At 33.9% G+C, this 22,585-nt stretch overlaps 1 long non-coding RNA gene across 1 annotated transcript; it reads right to left on the bottom strand.

The window, feature by feature from the left end:
• Positions 1 to 21,146: 21,146 nt before the first annotated feature.
• LOC131628203 (uncharacterized) lies at positions 21,147 to 21,961 on the bottom strand. Its single transcript, XR_009291692.1, has 2 exons — positions 21,595 to 21,961; positions 21,147 to 21,497 (listed from the first exon to the last, which is right to left on the bottom strand). It is a non-coding gene; the product is annotated as an uncharacterized LOC131628203 (long non-coding RNA).
• Between the last annotated feature and the right edge of the window lie 624 nt (positions 21,962 to 22,585).

Below are 22,585 nucleotides of genomic sequence, written 5' to 3'. Positions count from 1 at the left end.
AATGAAACAATCTGTCTATTTTCCCTTTTTCTCTGTGCTATAAGTTATGGACGACGTTTATTTCTTCGTTAGAAAATCAAAAGAAAAATCAGAGAAAATTAAAAAGAGTTTCATTGAATATGAGAGTTGATTAGAATTTGTTCGTTGAAATGAGGTATTCATTCAAAGTTCAAAATTGGATCAAAGTTGTTAAAGTTGATTGAGGTTTATGAGTGTGAAAAGAAAATGCATTTGGATTTCTTAAGGAACAAGTTACAAGGCATATTCAAAGCATGATTTAAGATCCAAGTTCATTCGGTATCATTCAACATTCATTCAAATTCAAATATCCATCACACCATTTATCAAATCAAATGTTCAAGTATTTGCAAAAGTACAAGTCATTAATACAAAAATCATTACAAAAAAATCATGTTATTACATTCCAATTCAACAAAGCCCAATTATTACAAAATTTCCAAGTTCAAGTCCATTACAAAAAGATTACACCATCCAAAAATCCTAAGTCTTGATTCATCTTCATTAAGCCACTCCAAACTTGCAGCTTAACATAAAAACCAGCTGCCTTGCACAATTGTAAATAATCCTTCTTTTCCCCGTATTTCTTTTGAATTCATTCGCATGTAGGCATAGATATAGTACACACCCTTTAGATAGAAACAAACATAGGTGGATACCATCGAGTACGATGGGCTTGAGGGGTGCTAGCATCTTCCCCTTGCGTAACCGACTCCCGCACCCTGTTATCTGGTCGTGAGACCTTGTTCTTATTCGAGTTAGGTTTTCTGATATTCCTTTCCCTCGAAGGGATAAATATATTAGTGGCAACTCTGGTCCATTTTTCGCGGTAGCGACAGCTGGCGACTCTGTTGGGGACGTCGACCTATTGTGGGTCCGGACTTAGCGAGTCGATCCTAGCGCTTGTGTGTTTATCTTTGGGTGTTTTACTGCTTTGCATAATTTCCTGTTTGCATTGCATTCTATCTGCGCTTTTACTTTTCTGCATCATAATCTGGACTGTCTGGATTTCTATTGGTGTGTGGGTGTTACAAGAGGTAAAAAGCCCAATACCTAGGCTATGTGTGAACCATAGGAACACTAGGATAGCGTGAGAGCATGTTTTGTCTCGAGGTGTACGCCTCGGGATGGATTATGTGACTACGAGCAGAGCAGTGGTTTCAAACTGAGGTACTATCGTCACCCGCATTCGCGCTGTGACGGTGCTTACCTTCGGGCGGACCGTATACTGCGTTTCATGACCTTACCCTGACCTAGATTTTACCCATGAGTGGGGCGAGAATGATTATATAACAGGTACATTATTGGTGACCACTGTTCTCTTTCGTGGGTTACCGTTGTTCTCGTTCGAGGGTTATTACCATCATCCTTGTTTGTGGGTTACCGTTGATCTTATTCGAGTGTACTATTGGTTCCTGTCCGTGGGATACTATGGTTCTTGTTCGAGTGGTAATCTATGTTCTATTCCAGTGTGTTGTTGACTATGGGTTTTGGTTAAAAAATGTCAGACGTGGGATTTGAACCCAGGACCCTGTACGCGCAAACCTTACTTCCTTACTAATTGTGCTATATTATTTTATTGAAATAAAAAGCCAATTGAAAGTGTATGAAGCACCAGTCAGTATTTTGCTATTCATTAAAATATAAATAATTTAAGAGTAAATTATTATATTTTAAAATAATCGAATATTTATAAAATTCATGGTGCCAATGTAAATGAACCCAAGATTTTAAAAAAATCCAATTTTGAAAATAATTTTGAATAGCTTGAAAAGTGTGGGCAAATTTTGGGGTACAACGGCACTAAATAAAGGAGTGAAAAACACTTAGAAAAGGGGGATTGAATAAGGGTTGATTCTAAAAAAAGGTAGATAAAAAATCACACAGTTATTTTTATCCTGGTTCGTTGTTAACCAAACTACTCCAGTCCACCCCTAACAGAGTGATTTACCTCAACTGAGGATTTAATCCACTAATCAATCTTGATTACAATGGTTTTCCACTTAGACAACTTCTAAGTCTTCTAGAGTATATAGATCACAACTTGATCACTCTAGGAAATTCCTTTTACAAAGATGTAAACAAATATTACAAGAGTTTAATGTGCTTCTTAATAAGCTATAATCACCAAGTGATTTTTCTCTCAAGTTTAAGTTCTAAACACTCACTAAGATATTACAAAGTTGTGAGGTTGAAGATGAAGTTTCTTGCTGTTTTTGTGTGACAACGTTTTGGCAGCATTTTGGTACTTAGAGCGAGAGTGTTGTTACTGCTTTAGCATCAGAACTTCTTTATATAGGCAGTGAGAAATGTGACCGTTGAGTAGAATTTAATGCTTTGCGTGAATAGTACACTACTGCATTTAATGTTTCACTCTTTTGTCAACTACCTCGAGCCATGCTTCAACTGCTTTTGCTGACTTTGCCTTTTGTAGCTTCTAACGTTCCTTTTGTCAGTCAGACAGATTTGACGTTGTAGCTTTTTCATCTTGTACTTGCTTCTGGACTCATACTATTAGAATAACGTTTGAATATCAGAGTCTTCAGCATTGATGCAGATGCAACTTCAGTCATCATACTTTGGAAGTGCTTTGGAGCGTGATACCTTCAGATCTTCAGAGCGTTGCTTCTGACTGCCATCTTCTGATGCTTTCAAGATCATGTTCTGACTTTCTCAAGACCATCTTCTGATGTCTGCCAGACCATGTTTTTATGAAGCCATCCAGATCTTCTGGGTCAGAGCTTCTGAATGCTAGTTTTGTGCATACTCTTTTAGACTTTTCTTGAAATGGAAAACGTGAATAATTAGAGTACCACATTGTCTTATACAAAATTCATATATAATGTTATCATCAAAACTAAGAATATTGATCAGAACATTTTATGTTCTAACAATCTCCCCCTTTTTGATGATGACAAAAACATATAGAATTGATATGAATTTGTATCCAGAATATCAGATGAAAAAGACAATACACAGACATAGCCTAAAAGCATATTAATTAGAGTGTGTGAATATGTTTCCCCCTGAGATTAACAATCTCCCCCTGAAATTAATATTAGAAGAATTTATAAATAAAAGACTTCCCTGAATATTTTCCATTTCAAATGAAACTTTCACGTTGAACTTTAAACTTCAAATGATTCAGAGCTTCCATTGGACAGCTTCAGAGCTTTGAATTTTTCTTTAAGAGCACTTGGCTTTATCAGAGCATAAAAAAGACTTGCTTCAGATTTTGTGCAGAGCTTTAACTTCTTGTATTAGAGCATATCTTACTCCAGATCTTAAAACTTCTTGTATCAGAACATTAAGCTTTGTTTGCTTCAACTCTTTAAGAGATTTTCTCTAGATACGTTTCTCCCCTTTTTGAGCTTGTTCAGAGTATCACATTCCTGTAAAACTATCATAGACAAAAAACTTGCAATTTTTGTTAGGAATGTTGAGACTTAAGCCCAGCAACTGATATTATAAATAAATTCAAATAGCACGTTTCTCCCCCTTTTTGTCATATCATCAAAAAGCATAAAAGATTCAGATGAAAGACACACAGAGTGAAGAAAGAAATTTTTCATTGATAACCAGAGGGAAGTACAAGGCAGATGCAAAAACAAAAAACAAACCAGATGCAAGAAACAAAGAAAAATACTAAGACATAAGACTCAAACTAAGACTGGTTAAGCTAAGAGGCTAAGGCTGCCAGAAGATTCTTAATCTCAGCGGTGTCTTCTGCTTGCTTCTTTGAAGATTCTTCAGTTCTCTGCATCCAAGTTCTGAATTCAGGATTGGTTTCATCTTGCTTGTCCAGACGACTAAACACTGAAGCTTGATTCTGTTGAATTTCCTTCAGAGTTTCCAAAACTGTAGAAGTTGAAGGACCAGTAGAAGAAGCAATAGGATTTTCCTCAATAGAAGTAGGAACAGCAGAAGCTGGAATCATTTGATTATCAGCAACAGGTTCCTCTTCAGTAGGAATCTCTTCAGCAAGTTTCTCTTCATCATGATTCTCAAAAACAGGATACACCATATCAGGATACTCCTCAAGAGGATTCTCCCGGAACCATTCAAACAAAGTCTGAAAATCTCCTGTCAGAACTGAAAAAGGATAAGGAGTCCAGAAAACCAGAGGCAGAGGATTATCCACTTCCATATCATCAACAAATGGAGCTTCTTCCAAAGGCTTCCAGTCGAAAATTGGATGAAAGTACCTGCCACTGCCATACTCCAGAGCCAGTCCAGCAGGACCAGGAGCAGCAGCAAGACAATCCTTCTGGAGATCCAGAAACTCTTGCACATTATCAGAGAAAGCCTTCCAGAGCTTTCCAGTAGCCACATGATCCAGCTTGGAGTCATGGGCAACCTTCAGATAATCTAACCCTGTTCTTACCTTATGTTTTAATATTTCAAAACTTATATCAACAGAAGGTGGTGGAGGGTTGGTTCTGACAATGGTTATTGGAGATTTTGGGTGAGAGATGAAATAAGGTTCAAGGCTCTATCAAACAAAGAAGAGGTGTTTGAAGAGGATGGTTGAAGGGATGATTCAGCTTCATTGTCACAGTCTACGACTACAACAACTGGGTCAGAAATTGTGGATGGTGATGAAGGATCAGAAATTGGTGAGATTGGTTGAGGAATAGAGGAGGTTGGTTGAGGTTGATTAGTGGAGAAGATATTTTCAGATGGAATTGGTGGGAAGATAATATTTAGTGGTTTGGGATTCAGAATTTGTGGTTCAGAGTGAAGTGGACGTTTTCCTTTAGAGATGGTGGAGGAAGATGGAATTTCAGTGGATGGTGGTTTTTGCTGAGGGGGATGGTCAGAATTAGAGTGTAAACTAGAGTTGTCTACACTATCAATATCTTCTATTAACTTCTTAAGTTGTTCAGAAGTTCTAGGGATTTTGAGAGATAGAGGGTCAGTTGTTGATACTTGTTCAGAAGTATTAACAGGTACGGAGTCTGAGATAGTAATACCTGAAGGTTTCTTCTGCTTCTTAGCTTTCTTTGAAACAGGACCTTCGCCAGTAGTTTTCTCTTTTTCTTCTCTTTCTTATTCTTATCCCTTTTGATCAATTCATCCAAAGATGGAAGAATTCGACCACGAAGCTAAGCAGGATTAAATTCTGACTTGTCTTTTACACAAGACTCCAGATTGAGTTGGATAGATTCTGATAGTTCTTCCTCGAAAATCCGAGGAAAATCACCAATTGGATTTCTTCTGGACAGAATATCAGTAATCACTGTTGGAGTGGAGATCACCTTTCCAATTAATTGCATTCTCCTCAAAGTATGGGCAGTCAGAGTACTCCCACTAGCAGTAGTCAGATCTTGAATTGAGCCAGCTGCTTTTAGAGTATCAATTAGACCACTCTCTGTCAGAATGTTTGATATCAGCCTTCCCATAGGAATGATATTCTTCTTTATCTTAGGATATTTCAGACGTTCTGCTTCTCTTGATTCATTCACACGAGTCCTCAGATGATGGAACAGAATATAAGGTAAGTTAACTCTCATACCCTTTCCAATGCAGTACAGAAGGAACTGCTGATCTTGATTTATATAGGTTGTAGAGACAGTTGATTTTTTGTGGTTAAGAGATCCCAGAATGATCTTTGCCCAAACTCTGTAAGAAGGCTTCAGATCCTTGGTGTTTGGTGAACCTTTTCCAGAAGTAAAAATTTCTGGATAAACTGTTTCCCAATCAGTTCTTCCAGGAATAGCACCATTTACTCCACCCAAACCTTGGAGATTCAATAACTTCCTTATGAGTTTCTCTGTAATTGCAATTTCTTTCCCGAACACGAAAGAGATGATAGCATTTGGGGTTAGGGTAGCATGAGTCCAAAATTACTTTACTAAAACAGGGTAATCTAGTCCAATGAGACGATCAAAGTAATTTTCCCAGCCTTGAACCAACATGTTCATCTTGATGTTGAAGTTGTGTGCTTGAAGATTTTCAAAATCAACCATAAGTTCACAGAGAACTTCCAAATTTGCATATGGAATCAAACAGGTCTTCAAAGGAGATATAACCTTTTTTATTGTTGTTGTTATTGTTGTTCTTGTTGCTGAGAAGACGAAGCATTACGTTGAGTAGATGAAGAAGCCATTGAAAAACACTTGAGATTTCTGGGTTTCTTAGATTTAGGGTTTTTATGAAGGCAAAAGAGGAGACAGAAATGCATAAACAATGAACGATGACGAAGGAGTGAAAAGAGAGAAAAATGAATTTGAGATGTGTTTATATAGACACGGATTTGACAAAGAAATGCAATGAGATTCTGAATGCAAGCAGTTATAAAATATGAATCAATCACATTTAATGTTGATAGACGTTAGTGAAGATAGCGTGAGATTTGAAAAGATTTGCACAGTTACCTAGGGTGGCATCTCATCAACTGCACGCATGCTTATCCCTTCAGAATGAACACATGGTCATCATCTGGAATAGCTGGTGACAGCTGTTTTGCTTTAACAGAAGTTTTGTATCATACTTAGACACATGAAACGTTAGTAATAACAATTTCAGAATATCCAAATGAACATACATACACAGAACATCTGATAAGAAAATAAATAAGTCAACATAAACTAACCCGCATATTAGATCATCTCAACACCTTCATTTTGGGCATAAGTCCATACAGATGTTCTTCAGAATGAACTTGAACCTATCTTCAGCAAGGGGTTTTGTAAAGATATCAGCCCATTGATGGTTTGTATCTATAAAGTTTAAAGAAAGAACACCCTTCTGAACATAGTCCCTAATAAAGTGATGTTTAATCTCTATATGTTTAGCCTTAGAATGTAAAATAGGATTTTTAGATAAACAAATAGCAGAAGTATTATCACAGAATATAGGAATGTTATTCTCATAAATCTGATAGTCTTCTAGCTGACTTTTCATCCAAAACATCTGTGTACTACATCCAGCAGCAGCTACATATTCTACTTATGTAGTAGAGGGTGCAATTGTTGCTTGCTTCTTGTTGTACCAGAGATCAGGTTACTTCCCAGAAACTGACAGCTTCCAGAAGTACCTTTCCTTTCAACTCTATCTCCAGCGTAATCAGCATCACAATATCCTACTAAGTTGTATTCTTCAGATCTTCTGTAGACTAAACCAACATTAGAAGTACCTTTCAGATACCTAAGAATTCTCTTAACAGTAGTCAAGTGAGATTCTCTAGTATCTGATTGGAATCTAGCACACAAGCATACCCTGAATAAAATATCAGGTCTAGAAGCAGTCGGATAGAGAAGAGATCCTATCATACCTCTGTAGATCTTCTGATCTACCTTCTTGCTTACCTCATCCTTACCTAACACGCACGTTGGATGCATTGGAGTTTTTGCTTCTTTGCTTTCAGATAGATTGAACTTCTTTAGAAGTTCTTTGACATACTTAGTCTGATGAACATAGGTTCCTTCAGAAGTTTGATTGATTTGAATTCCTAAGAAATACTTGAGTTCTCCCATCATGCTCATCTCAAATTCTGCCTGCATAGACTTAGCAAATTCCTTTCCAAGTGTAGCATTAGATGTTCCAAAAATAATATCATCTACATAAATTTGACAAATTAGCATATCCTTTTTATAGGTTTTACAGAAGAGAGTTGTGTCTACTTTTCCTCTTGTGAAACTATTATCCAGAAGGAAAGAACTTAATCTTTCATACCAAACTCTGGGAGCTTGCTTCAAATCGTATAATGATTTCTTTAGCTTAAAAACATGTTCTGGAGACTTAGAGTCTTCAAAACCAGGAGGTTGGTGAACATAAACTTCTTCATCTATATAACCATTTAAAAAGGCACTCTTAACATCCATCTGATACAGAGTGATGTTATTCTGAGTGGCAAAAGAAATTAATAATCTAATATATTCTAACCTGGCCAATGGTGCAAAGGTTTCAGTATAGTCAATACCTTCTTACTGACTATAGCCCTGAGCAACCAGTCTGGCTTTGTTTCTGATGACTTTACCTTTCTCACTCAGCTTGTTTCTGAAGACCCATTTTGTTCCAATGATATTGAATCCTTTAGGTCTTGAAACCAAATCTCAAACATCCTTCCTTGTAAACTGATTTAACTCTTCTTGCATAGCACTTATCCAATCAGCATCTTCCAGAGCTTAATTAACAGAAGTTGGCACAATCAAAGACACTAAACCAAATTTACATTCTGCATTGTTCTTTAGGAATGCTCTTGTTCTGATGGGATCATCTTTCTTTCCAATTATAACATCTTCTGGATGAGCATAATTGATTCTAGAAGATATTCTGAGTGTTGGCTCTTCAGATATTCTGAGATTCTCTAAAGACGCTGCAACTTGATCTTCTGACACATCCTTTCCCTTGGGTTCTTCATGATCTGAGTTAGAGATGTCTATATCTGCAAAATTCTCAAACTGCTTTGGCTTTTCAATGCCAAGCTTATCATCAAATCTGATATTGATTGATTCCTCAACTATCAGAGTTTCAGTATTGTATACTCTGTAGCCCTTAGAGAGTTCAGAATATCCAAGAAGGAAACACTTCTGAGCTTTGGAATCAAACTTGATCAGATAATCCTTAGTATTCAGAATATAACAGACACATCCAAATGGATGAAAGTATGAAATGTTGGGCTTTCTGTTCTTCCACAATTCATAAGGAGTCTTATTTAGAATAGGTCTAATTGAGATTCTGTTCTAAATATAACAAGCTGTGTTAATTGCTTCTGCCCAGAAATGGTTAGTCATATTAGTCTCATTGATCATGGTTCTGGCCATTTCTTGGAGAGTCTTATTCTTTCGTTCTACAACTCCATTTTGTTGTGGTATTCTAGGACAAGAGAAATCATGGGCAATACCATTTTCTTTGAAATAAATTTCAAAGAATCTGTTCTCAAATTCACCACCATGATCACTTCTGACTTTTATGATTTTACATTCCTTTTCAGATTGAATCTGATTACAAAAGTCAAATAACACATAATGAGACTCATCCTTGTGTTTTAAGAACTTTACCCAAGTCCATCTGCTGTTGTCATCTACAATGACCAATCCATATTTCTTGCCTCTGATTGATGCTGTTTTGACTGGGCCAAAAATATCAATGTGCAAAAGTTCTAAAGGCCTAGAGGAAGAGAAAACATTTTTAGATTTAAACGCAGGTTTTGAAAACTTCCCTTCATAAAGATCATATGATTTGTATTTCAGATTAGGGAGTCCTCTGACCAGATCAAGTTTGTTAATATGAGAGATCTTTCTCAAACTAGCATGACCCATTCTTATGTGCCAGACCCACTGCTTTTCGTTAACAGACAGAAGACAAGTAACTTTTGGTTCTTAAGATCTGAGAGATCAATCTTATAAATGTTGCTCTTTATCTTACCTGTAAATAGGATTGAGTCATCCTTCTGACTAATAGCTTTATAAGACTTTTGATTAAAGATTATGTCATAACCATTGTCACTTAATTGACTTATGGAAAATAAGTTATGAGCTAATCCATCTACTAAGAGAACATTAGTTATAGAGGGAGAATTACCAATACATATGGTTCCCGAGCCTATGATTTTTCCCTTCTGGTTCCCTCTAAACTTTACTTCTCTACCAGATTTAAGTTCTAGACTTTGGAACATAGACCTTCTTCCCGTCATGTGACGTGAGCACCCAGAGTCCAAGTACCATGACATGTTTGTATTTTGAGCTATGAAGGAGATCTGCAACAGGAATTATCTTATCCTTAGGTACCCATATTCATTTGGGAACTTTGGGGTTAGTCCTTCTCACGTTCTGATTGAACTGAGATTTTACATAAGATTTTCTAGAATGTGCAACAGCATGTTTCTTCGTGTGTGTGATATGGAAACTTTTAGAATGTGATGTGTGTTTGATATCATGAGAATGACCATACTTGAAATGTTCATACAAAGGTTTGTATTTAATGATCATTTCATCAACAGGTTCAAGTTTATATGGGGTTTCTCCCTCAAAGCATATACCTATCCTTTTGTTTCCACTAACACCATAAATCATAGAGGCTAGCTGACTTCTGCCTATACCTCTAGATAAGAACTTTTTTAAGCTCAGGTCATATTCTTTCAGAATATTGTTAGTACTTGGAATAGACATGTCTGAACTTGAAGATTTTTCAACATCCTTAGTTAATTTTAAAACTTTTTCTTTTAGTTCAGAGTTTTCTATTTCAAGTCTCTTAGTTTCAGATGCAAAAAACTTTTTGAGCTTTTTGTATTTGATACTAAGTTGACTCTTGACTTCTAGAAGTTCTGATAAGCTGGAAACTAAATCTTCTCTAGTGAGTTCAGAAAATACCTCATCAGAGTCTGAATCAGAAGTAGATTTTTCACCAGCATCAATTGTTGCCATGAGTGCTATGTTGGCTTGCTCAACTTCAGAGTCTGACTCTTGATCAGATGAATCAGAGTCATTCCATGTGGCCATCATGCCTTTCTTCTTTTCAAACTTCTTTCTGGGCTTTTCCCTCTGAAGCTTAGGACAATCATTCTTGTAGTGTCCAGGTTCTTTGCATTCATAACACACTACCTTCCTCTTGCCAGATCTTCTGTGTTCAGAAGATTCTCCCTTTTCAGGTCTCTTGAAGTTCTTAAATCTTCTCTGCTTGCTCTTCCAAAGTTGATTCACCCTTCTGGATAAGAGAGAAAATTCATCTTCTTCTTCTTCTGAGTAGCATTTAATGCTTTGCGTGAATAGTACACTGCTGCATTTAATGTTTCACTCTTTTGTCAACTACCTCGAGCCATGCTTCAACTGCTTTTGCTGACTTTACCTTTTGTAGCTTCTAAAGTTCCTTTTGTTAGTCAGACATATTTGACGTTGTAGCCTTTTCATCTTGTACTTGCTTCTGGACTCAGACTATCAGAATAACGTTTGAATATCAGAGTCTTCAGCGTTGGTGCAGATGCAACTTCAGTAATAAGACTTGGAAGTGCTTTGGAGCGTGATACCTTCAGATCTTCAGAGCGTTGCTTCTGACTGCCATCTCCTGATGCTTTCAAGATCATGTTCTGACTTTCTCAAGACCATCTTCTGATGTCTGCCAGACCATGTTTTGATGAAGCCATCCAGATCTTCTGGGTCAGAGCTTCTGAATGCTGATTTTGTGCATACTCTTTTAGACTTTTCCTGAAATGGAAAACATGAATAATTAGAGTACCACATTGTCTTATACAAAATTCATATAATAATCTTATCATCAAAACTAAGAATATTGATCAGAACATTTCATGTTCTAACACTAAACTCATTTAGGAAAGGAAAAAAATTATTTAAATCAAGGATACATAAAGGAAATGCAAGGAGGAAAAGTACACAAGTGAAATAATGAATAAAATAAAGTACATGTAATGAAACACATAAAGAAAGTAAACTGAAGGAAAAATAACTCATCTTAATATATATCATCATCATCATCTTCACTAGAGGCTAATGGTGAGATAAAGTTTTTCCTAACCATTTTCTTGATGAGCAAATTGATCTTTTCATTCATTTTTTTTGCTATTTAAGAATGTGGTGGTTGGAGCTAGATGGAAGAATGTTTCTACTTTTTCTTCTAAGATGTTGGGAAACAAATTCTCCTGTTGAAGGGCAAAGCCCATTTTACTTATCACGACTTGTCCTATCTTTATGTGTTCAAAGATAGGTTATTCTTCAAAGGGATAATTGGTGTATTAGAGAATTTTGGTTATGAGTTCAGCATAGGACAAGATGATGTTCTTTATTTTTCTCTCTAGCATATGAGCAAGAACTGCATCTGCCCAATTTTTGGAAATTTAGTTTTGTAAAAACCAGACAACATGTATGTCTAATTTTGAAATGGTACTATAGTTTCCTTTTCTTGGAAATAGGATTCGGCTAGTGGTTTAGTGAATTAACCTAATATTTGGGTGAACGAATCCGACATTAAATGGAGAATGAGCGGATGAGGTAGACTCGATGAGGAAGGAGTGATCAAGGGTTTCAAAGTCACTTCATTACCTTCAAGGTTTTTATCAAATTCTTGATCTATGAAAGGTAAGTTGTAAATATCAGTAAAGTCTTCAAGTGAGAGGGTGAGGGATGCTTTTTGACTTCAGAGTAGATGATCCCATTAGTGTAGGTGAGGTTTGCATAAAATTTCCTTACTAGATTAGGATACTGTTCTTTTGGTTTTTCTAAAACAAAGTTTTTCAATTCTACAAAGTTAAATGCTTCCATGAAGGAACAATCTTTGAAGAGTTCTTCATCTTAGTAGTGGGAGGTGAAGAGATTTCTATCTGAGTATTAAAGATTGAAGTTGGTTTCTTGAGTTTGGGTTGAAAAATCCTCATAGAAGTAGTAGGATGAAGGTTGGGAAGAACGGGTTCTTTTTTGGGCCATTTTATGATGATGATGATGATGATTTGAGAAAGAGAAGATTAGTTTTTATGCAAGCAATAAGTGAGAAATGATGAGTGTCTAAGAATGAAAACGTACCTCTTTATATATCCTTGATTTAATCGATTGAGCCAATCAATTAAGAATAATAAGATTTGAGATTCTTTGTTGCAAGTATCTGTTATAGCTTTTATTTCTCCAACTATCTGTAGGGGAGTTGTTCAACGTTTGAATTTTTAGTGTTTTGAACCATCTAATCGATTATGTTGATCGATTAGTTCTTCCTTTTTCCCTTTTTTCTTTTTATTGTCTTTGGGCCTTTTGGGCTACTTCTTTATCACCTCATACTCATGCTTTTGACACCCCTAAGCTTAAAAACACTTGAGCAAACTTATTTTAAGGGTTAGAAATAATTAATTTTGAAAAAATGCATAGTAAAAGAATATTTATTTAAAGTGGGAAGGAGTTGAAAATAATTATTTTAAGGGGTTAATCAGATTAACTGAATATTTCAACCTTAAAATAATTTTACTTGTATCAAGAAAAATTCTTGATAAAATTTCTTTAGGGAAGACATTTCAAAAGTGTACCCTTCTTCACACATCATTGAATGCGAGAGTAGGTAAAACAAAAATATATATAAATCCATCACACACTTATTTAATTTATTAATCATCATAGATCATAAATTGAGAAATTCTCAAATAGTGTTGCTTTGATAATAACTGTTGACATCGTTCATCTTCCAGGATCAAAGACTTTAAAATGTATACTTTTGCTTTTGTATAGCTTCTTTGTTTGATTGCTTGCTTGCTCACATGTTCCCTTAGGATTATTAATTCAATTTTCATCTCCCGATTAGTTTAATTAATTAGACCTTAGGATCTTAATTCAAGCATGATAACAATTAGGGTTTTAGTCCCTTTGATCCCAACTTTAAGTCCATGATGAATGACAACATCAGGGTAGATCTTTCCCCTTGTTTCCCTCTTGTGCATTGCATTTTCTTTTCAAAGACAAATCTCTTTTCTTAATCAAATCCAAAAATACGTAATAAATATGATGCGTACAAATACGTCATGAGCCTTAAGTACATGAGAAAAGATGAGCGGGAGTTATTCCTTACCTCTTCTTAGGGTGTTTTATACATGAGACGTTTGTATCAACTGTACAAAATACTCGCTCTCATGTCACAGACTTTAGTATAGTATGTGTCTCAAACATTCTCAATACTAAGGGGAATATTCAAATACCCCCAATCTTTGAGGGACCATTTGATATATTCCCCAGCAAAACACTTCAACCAAATCAAATCATTTTTCCTCTTTGCTTTTCTCTTTGACCTTTTCATAAAAAGGAAAGTTATTTCCATTCTACCATGTCGAAGGCCGTGCCTAATGCTAGAGTGCGAACGTTAACACCGCCCATTAAAAAACACGCAACAAACAAACCTTTTTGAAGAAGAAATACGGAGCTCTGACTTCTTCATTGCACTATGAGGATACATAGGCACAGGGTTCAGGAAATTTTGGCGAGCTCAATAATAAAAAAAAATTCTTTTCCCAATCAAGTCATTCATGCATTGCATTTCGTTAGCAAGTAAGTCTTTAGATATACACACCCTTTTGATTAGAACAACCAGAGTGGATCCCGTAGATTACTACGAACGCGAGGGTAGTGATAGTCTAATTGATTAACACTTAGTTCTAATCAATTAGATTCAGTTAAAAAATATTTTATGGCTTTTTGAATGCTTCCATTCTTTTATATGCAACTTCTATGTACTTCTTCAAAGATTTTTCTTTTCAAAAAAATTTTAAAAAAGGTTTTACGTGTGTGTGTGCTTATAGACATCTAATTCTATAAAGAAAGAATTTTGTGTTTAAATAAGTTTCACTCACTTACTAAATTGTGAGATTAACTCTACTAAGCCTTGTCTGATGGATTAATTTGTGTTGACACTTGATTTGAGATTTCTTTTTAGACTTTTGATGTAATCTATTTGTTTTCCTTTGTCTGAAACTGTGTTTGATATTTGAAGCTTTATTTATGTCTGAAAGTTTGTCAATCCTTAATAAACTCATGGCTTGCATCTTTAACCGCTTAAGTGTATTGGTTGACTTTCTTAATTGTTGCATCTTTATTATGCTGAATGTTATCTTTCTTTTCCGATCTTTACAATTTTCATCTTTATCATGTTGAATATATATTTTGTTCTTCACAGTTGTCATCATCAAAAGAAAACCTATTACCTTCAAAACAAGGTTCCACAAGAGATATGTTGACCTTCATCATGCCCTGCTAAACTTCTTCATTCAATGGTGTCGCCCTGGCCTTTCTACTAGTGGGTGGACATATTAGGCCCGTTCTACCTTGTGTCAGGCCAATTGAAATTCTTGATTGTAGGAGTAGATTACTTCACAAAGTGGATAGAGGCAGAAGTTTTCGTCAAGATCACAATAAAAAGAGTTCAATGCTTTTACTCGAAGAGAATTATGTGCAGGTTTTGGCTTCCCGAGATCATTGTCTCGGACAATCAAATCCAATTTTTCTAGTTCCACAGTCATTGAGTTTTGTCGATAATTGGGGCTACAAATAGTTTGTATCTCTTATCCACTCGCAGTTATTGTGTTAGTCTGAGTTTGACTAGATAAAGCGGGTTGAGGTCTATTATACAAAGTGAAAGGTAAATGAGAGTTGTCTTGGTTTTGGTCAAAGGGGAGGTTGTTTCATTTGTGGAACCATGTTTTGAAGGTCAAATAATTAAGGAATCTTTTGATAAGATGTTCTTTATTATGAATGTGCTTTTGATGATGACAACTAAAAGATGTACTTGATAATAGAATATGTGAGAGGATTCAAATTTAACAAGCAGTTAAAGATGCAAGCATACAAGCTAAGGTTTAATGATCACTACAAAGTCCTCTGATTATGGTACTCAAATGGAATAAATCTAAAGTATCGTCTTCAAGAATTAAAATAAGTGTCTATATGATTGGATAACCTGACAAGTGTTGAAGCTTCAAAGTGTGAAAGAGAGGAAGCGTGAAAGCTCGCCTTGTTGCATCTAAGTGAACCGTGTTTTGTAAAAACACAAGGGTATCTTCGTAAAGTTGTACGGCTAAATCACACATACACACACTAAAACAAGTTTTAAATTTTTTTTAAAGAAAATATTTCTAAAAATGGTTTGGAGACGTGCTAGTTGAATTGGGAATTGTCATAAAAGTTTTGGACAAAATTTTTTATTGGTCAATCGATTGGCACTTATACCCAATCAAATGGGTTAATGATAAAAGTGTCCTTAAGCATTTGGGACAATGTCTTAATGAACAGAAATATATATATATATATATATATATATATATATATATATATATATATATATATATATATATATATATATATATATATATATATCCTTTCTTTCCAATTAAAACAGCCTAAACGTTTATTTTGAGGCCTTCCAATCAGTTGGAGCATGATGCCAATCGATTGGCATATTAAATTTGGCCCAAGATATTTTCCTTTTGTATGTCAACCTCTAGCCTATAAATAGAGGTCCTTCCCTTCATATTTCACATCCATAAATTTGAGCATCATATCTCACTCCTCACTATCTCTCTCTATAAATATTTTTTTCACTTTCTCTCGCTTGAATTTAGACGTAGTGCTTCAGGAAATTCTTAGTGTTTAGTGAGACATTTTTGTAATTCTGGAAAGGGTGTTATTGTAGATTCACAAAGGAGATTTTTTTGGTTGAATAATATATCCATAAAGGATTGTGTATTTGGGTTAAAAGCTAAACTAGTTAAAAGCTTAAGTTTGGGGATTTAGATTATAACCCGCCTTTTAGGTCCGTAAGCTAAGCCTGGTTAAAAGCTTACATTGTTTTGAGATCAGCCCGACTCAAAATCTCAACTTGGTTCATGGTTATTCGAGTAAAAACTTTAGTTCGATTCGTAAGCTCAGCCCGGCCAAAAGCTTGTTTTGGTTTGAGATAAGCCTAGTTTAAAATCTTAGTGGTTTATGGTTAACCTGATCAAAACCTTGGTATGGTTCGTGAGTTCAACTCGGTTTAAAAGCTCACCTAGGTTGAAAATAAGCCTGTGGAAAATCTTAGTTTAGCTTGAGGACTAACTGCTTCAAGTTGTTGTTTGTAAAAAACACTAACCGCTTCAATTCGTTGTTTGAAAGGAAGACTAACTGCTTCTCTCCACAAGTCTCTGTTTGGAAGGAACACTAATCGCTTTTCTCTGCAAGTCTCTGTTTTGAAGGAAGACTAATCACTTCTCTTCACTGTTCATTGTTTCGTTGGAAGTTAGCCTAAAACTTTATTTTTCTTTGTATAATGGGGTTCAAAAGTTCAATTTACTAAAAACTCTTAAGATTTATTGGATACTTTCAAGATCAAATGTTGGGGACAGGCCTAATTCTTCTTGAGTGAACTTGTATAAATTCCCAGTGTCTTCTCTCTTCCCTTAACTTTTATTTTATCCAATTTAAACTTTTGTTGATAAATTCTAAAACTTTTCTTAAAAGGTTTTTAAACTTTAAAAATAATCTTAAATGTTTTTCAAATCAAAGTTTTTCTAAAACCCACGATTCATCCCCCATCTTGTGTATGGAGTCACGTGTCCAACATGATTCAGTCAGTAGCTCACGGTAGGAAAACTATGCTTCATTAACGAAACATGTTTTGGGATACACGTTATGTCATTCTTGTCCATGCACTTGTATTCTTTATGTGTAGGTGAGACCCTAAGAACACACACTTTAAGCTTATGAAGTCCACCTTGTGTTGATTGTATGGTCTCAAGTAAGGGTAGAAGGCACATCCAAACAATTTGAGAACCTTATACTATGGTAACTTGTTATGCAAGGAAAAAATGTGTAATAACTAATAAACTAAGGTAAAGCTGATATATGTAGGCTATAATTAGATACATTGTTGTTGTAAAATTGTGGTCCCAAAATTCAGTTTGTAAGGAAGCATGAGCCAACAAAAGTGAGGCCCGTTTCTATAATTAGCTTATGTTAAATAAGTATGAAATAACTCAAATGAACTGCAATATTTAGTTTGAGTTTAATAAGTATGAAGCCTGTGTGACTTTCCTAGACAACAAGCATTGCAAAAATCCACAAAGTGCTTATTACTCAATTTAAAATTACACAATGCAAGGACATGATGAACAACTTTAAAATGACAGTGCTCTAATCTAGTGTTCCATAGAGCACCATTGTTTGTATGAGAAACAACAATATATGTCTTAAGTTAGCATTTGTATTATTGACAATAAAGTATAAATTTTGAGACTTATTAGAAAGATAATTATAAGAGGATTCTAAAGCTAGATTTTTAAATTAGTAAAATCCACTTTTATCATGGAACCCTTCAAGCAACACCAAACTAGATGCCTATGATTTAGCATATCACTTGTTAGCATGAAACTCAAACTATTCCTTATTATCTCTAGCAAATTTAGAAACTGAAATGAGATTTCCAATAATGCTAGGAACATGCAGAGGATTATTCATCGGGTTAGCTTAGAATTGTACATGCTTTTGGACTTAATATTGGAAACCTACAAATTTTAGTTCAAGACTATGACCATTTCCAACTAAGATCTCATTAGGATAAGCACAAGAGTGAACATTTTGTAAGTTTGAAAAGCAAGAAGTGATATGATGTGATGAAAATGAGTCTGAAAGCCAGGCTTGAGACTTTAAATCTTGAGGAACTTGAAGGACATCCTGGTGAGTTAAGAGTGCAATGGCTTGAGTAGAAGTGGTGGCCTGACTTGTTTGATTAGCATGACTCTGATCAGGTCTAATTGAAGAAGAAGATTGTGCTTGATATTTCGATGGCGGGGGATCAAAATATTGATCATATTTGTGCCATCAATATATGATTTCATGACCATATTTGTTGCAAATTTGACAGGTTGGTCTATTGTCGATGATACTAGCTTGTGTTCCATGACCATTGTCTATAAATGCACAAGCTCAACCACGAAAGTGCTTATAGGAGTATGATGCAACCATATTCCTACCACAAAACTTATTAGACAGAGCTTGAGCAACATTTGTTGTTGCACTTGGATTCGAGATTAGTATCCATACCGGCCGGAAAAAGTGACTTCGATTTGTCAAACACAAAGTTCATGAAGCAACCACCGAGTGGTTCTCAATTTTGGATTTTGCAACTACTTGAGTATTACCTTCCATACTCTTTGTTGGTTGATTTTGAGCTGCTGAATCCACTGGCCTCACCAGAGTCGTACCTTCAAGATTTTTTTCCACTAAAATCATAGTTGCTGCTACCGGTGCATGCTTTACATGCATATCTTCCCTATGATCCTTGTTTCTTTCACCTATCGGCTAGAGCCATTTGCATTGTGACATATTATGTCGCAATGATACAGAACTCTGGTAACCTTTCATAAACTAAGCCAACTTTGAATGCGTAATAGTCTATTTCCACCATTATTTCATGGAACTCACTCACTTCTACACATATCCATATCCATTAAGACTCTTGTATAATGGCCGAATATCAAAGCTTTCGTATTTTCACCAATGAAAGCGCCATCTTATTTGCACTTGAAATTTCTAAGATTGTGCAGTGTCGCCAATATTCTTTCTGTAACTCTAGAATTTGAATCCGAATTTGAGCATGTGATTTATAGCGTCATTTTGCTTCATTTCCTCATATCAATCAAAGGTTTTTATTTGCATATTTTTTATCTCTCACAGGGCTAGGTTATTTATATGCATGTTCCTATATAGGGCTGGTTACGAGTTTTTAGAGGCCCTGGACAAATAAAAAAAATAGATCCTAATAAAAATAAAAGTTGATGTTTTATATGCTTCTAAAATGAAAAAGAAAAGATTAAAATATAAATGTTACAATAAATAAATATTAAAAATAAATTAAAATATAAATATAACAGTTATAATAAAAAACTATTGAAAATAAAATTTGTTTTATTTATAATTAAATTTTGAGAAATGGTAATTATTAAAACCCATATAATTACTTAACATTACGCTTCCAATATAAGGACCAAACCATTACACTGCAAACACTGGGTTGTCTTATAAATTCGCCAATAGGTATATATTTTATTTTTTCATTATTATAATTTCTTAATTACACCCCTAAAATTGAGGTCCCTATTTTTCTGAGGTCCTGGACTGTGGGCTTTCTTGCCCTGGCCAGGGCCGGCCCTGTTCCTATATTTAGAACTCATATATTTTGTGCAAATCATGCCAGTTAATACGTTCTTTAATTTATTGTTATGTAAGTTCACAATGTACATTATTCATATATTATTTAGGTAATGGTTATTGCTGATAATATTTTGATACTTACAATATTATTTAAAGATGTTTAGGTTATTTATAGAGCTTGTTGTAACATTATACCTATATGTTATTTTTTTCTTATATAATATGTAGTTTAGTGCTCTTAATTAATTTTAACTTTTCAATAGATGATCATTGATAGTTACTTGGTCTTCTAGTAAATCAACATTTTTGGCATTGAATTAGAGGTCGGGAAATTATTGGTGTCTTGGCTTTATTATTCCTTACGACTTTGACGAAATCGATCTCATAACATCAAATTAGTGAACAATGGTTAAATGAATGATTAGATTATGGATTGAAAATGAACATTTACTTTTCCATTGTCAAAAAAATATATATATGGAGCAAGTTTATTAGATTTGTTATTGCTCATGTAGAAAAATCTAGGTTTACGAGTTTTCGAAAGACTATTTTTTAATGGAGTCAACAAAAACTATACAAGTTATATATGCACTGGGGAAAGAAAAATTGAGTCCGGCAATTCTAGTAGATATATCGAATATATCTTTATTAATTTTGAAAAAGACATGTATGAATGTGATCAAGTCCAAGTGTTTGTCAATGTAATTGAAGAATATTTTTATGATTGTCCTTAAATATTTGAGAAATTGGTGAGTGATGTAGAGACACCGTATATGATGAATGTATTAGGTTCACGAAATTGCATATAGTCTTAAAATTATAGTGTTAAGTTGGCAATTGATGGTGTGATAAGAATTTCATCGACTTGTTAAGTATTGTAAATTATATATAATAACGTGCTCCTTAGTCGAAACTATAAGGCTAAGAAAATGGCGTCTTCTATTTACATGAGTTATCCGAAGATACATATTTGTCCTAATGATTGTATTTTATTTTAAAATAAGTATGCATCATTATTAACTATGTTTTTCAAGTGAGGTGCCATACGATATAAGAAGAAAAACAATTCCAACCAAAGTGTTATAGTATTTTTCGATAATTTCATGATTGAGGTGTAAATGTAAGAATACGGAAGATACAATTAATATCAAAAAATATTTTTTGATTCAGACATTATCTGATGTTGATTCAAACATAAATAATATTTTTTAGGCTAATGCTAATATGTGCTCGAAGTTTTTTTTTTTTAATAAATAAAGATGGCATTAAAAAAAAGCACAAGAAGTTAATCAACTATATGTATAAATATAAATATTCTTTTGAAATGCTTGCAATCGATTTTTTTAAACTTTAAATATGACATTATTTAATTTAAATTTTTTAATTATAGTATCATTAACTTATACATTTAAGACACAAGTTAGCAGGACTTATATTTTATATGAGAAATAATCATGATAAAGAAATTTTAATCGATACACAATTATATAGAATTACATGTAAATAGAAAAAACAAAGTAAATGATTATATTGTGCCAAGACTTTTATGAATGTTGACTTCAAGAGTGTTCTTGAAGGCCGGATTTGGTGTAATATTGTTGTGGTTAATACAAAGGAGATATTCTCTTTATTTCTTAAAAAAGATGTGAATATTACTATGAAAGGACAGAAAAACAAATCAACTTTTAAAGTAAATTATAAACGTACAAACATTATTGACATACAAATAAAAATAAACCTTATAGTTAAGGAAGCTTATTTTAAAACTTAATTAATGATTTCAAATGAACTCACAAACATATCTAACACATTTTGACAAATAATATAACTTCGTTGGACAATCCTTCACAGTAAAGCATGGAATTTTTTCTGCATTATAAAACAAGTAAAAATAAAAGTTATTAAAATGTAATAAAATATTATGTATAAGATAAATTTTAAAAATTGAAAATGTTGTGATAAATACCTCCATTGGTTTCAATTATAAATAGAAAAAGAAAGATAATCAAAGCATAAACAAACATTATAATTGGTGTCATGTTTTTTTTCCTCTTTTAGTATGTAATAAACATAATATTTTGATTGATTTATATGTAAAAAAGTACATGCCTTGTTAGCATAAATTAAATAATTTTTAACACTTTTTAACACTTTGGAGTTGCAAGAAACAATTTATGAAATTGGAACTAATGCTAAATCCCTCGAATCAATACGTCATGTGTATCCCTTCAGCTCTCTGAATTGATAATCATCAATGTTCATTATTTTTTTATTAAAATTCATATGTGACAATTATATTTTAGTCTTTTGTAAAATAGATGAGAAAGACATGGAAAAAGAAAAACATCATTATTGGATGATAAAAATTTAAACAATACATATGAAGAGGTGACAACATATTTATTTATATATTAAATACCATTGAAAAAAAAAACTAACAACATTTTATATCAAAATTAAAATATATCAAATGTTAAAGTTGAAAATAGAACTTCAATATTACCGGGATGTGCTAACTCAAGTGTAAAGAAATTGACTTTGATGAATTTACATGATACTGTTGTAAAATAGTTATTAGTAATCATAATTTTTCATCCTCAATTGAAAAATAATATTGGTCAACTAGAGATTCTCTAATCAGGTTAAATAGCAGTCTAATATTAGGCTTAGGCTTAACATTAAACTGCTCTTTAACTCGCTTGGTATAATAGTAGAAAGAGAATCAGGTTTTGATTTTCCTAGGAGATAGTAGTGATCAGACTCTATGACTTCAATTTGTCCTTCTTCAAAAGATTTTCGAATGTGTTAAGATAAGATGGGAGAACTATATTTACTGAGTTTTGAAGTTGCATGTCTCTGCTATATTAAGGGTGGACTTGCATGTCATTGTCATATAGTTTTGTTGTTTGTCCTTTAAGCTTTTTTTGTATTAGTTTATATCATTAAGTCTCCACTTA

Source organism: Vicia villosa, unplaced genomic scaffold (assembly GCF_029867415.1).
Source record: "Vicia villosa cultivar HV-30 ecotype Madison, WI unplaced genomic scaffold, Vvil1.0 ctg.000429F_1_1, whole genome shotgun sequence".
NCBI classification, from domain to species: domain Eukaryota; kingdom Viridiplantae; phylum Streptophyta; class Magnoliopsida; order Fabales; family Fabaceae; genus Vicia; species Vicia villosa.
This window is presented reverse-complemented; position numbering and strand designations above follow the sequence as displayed.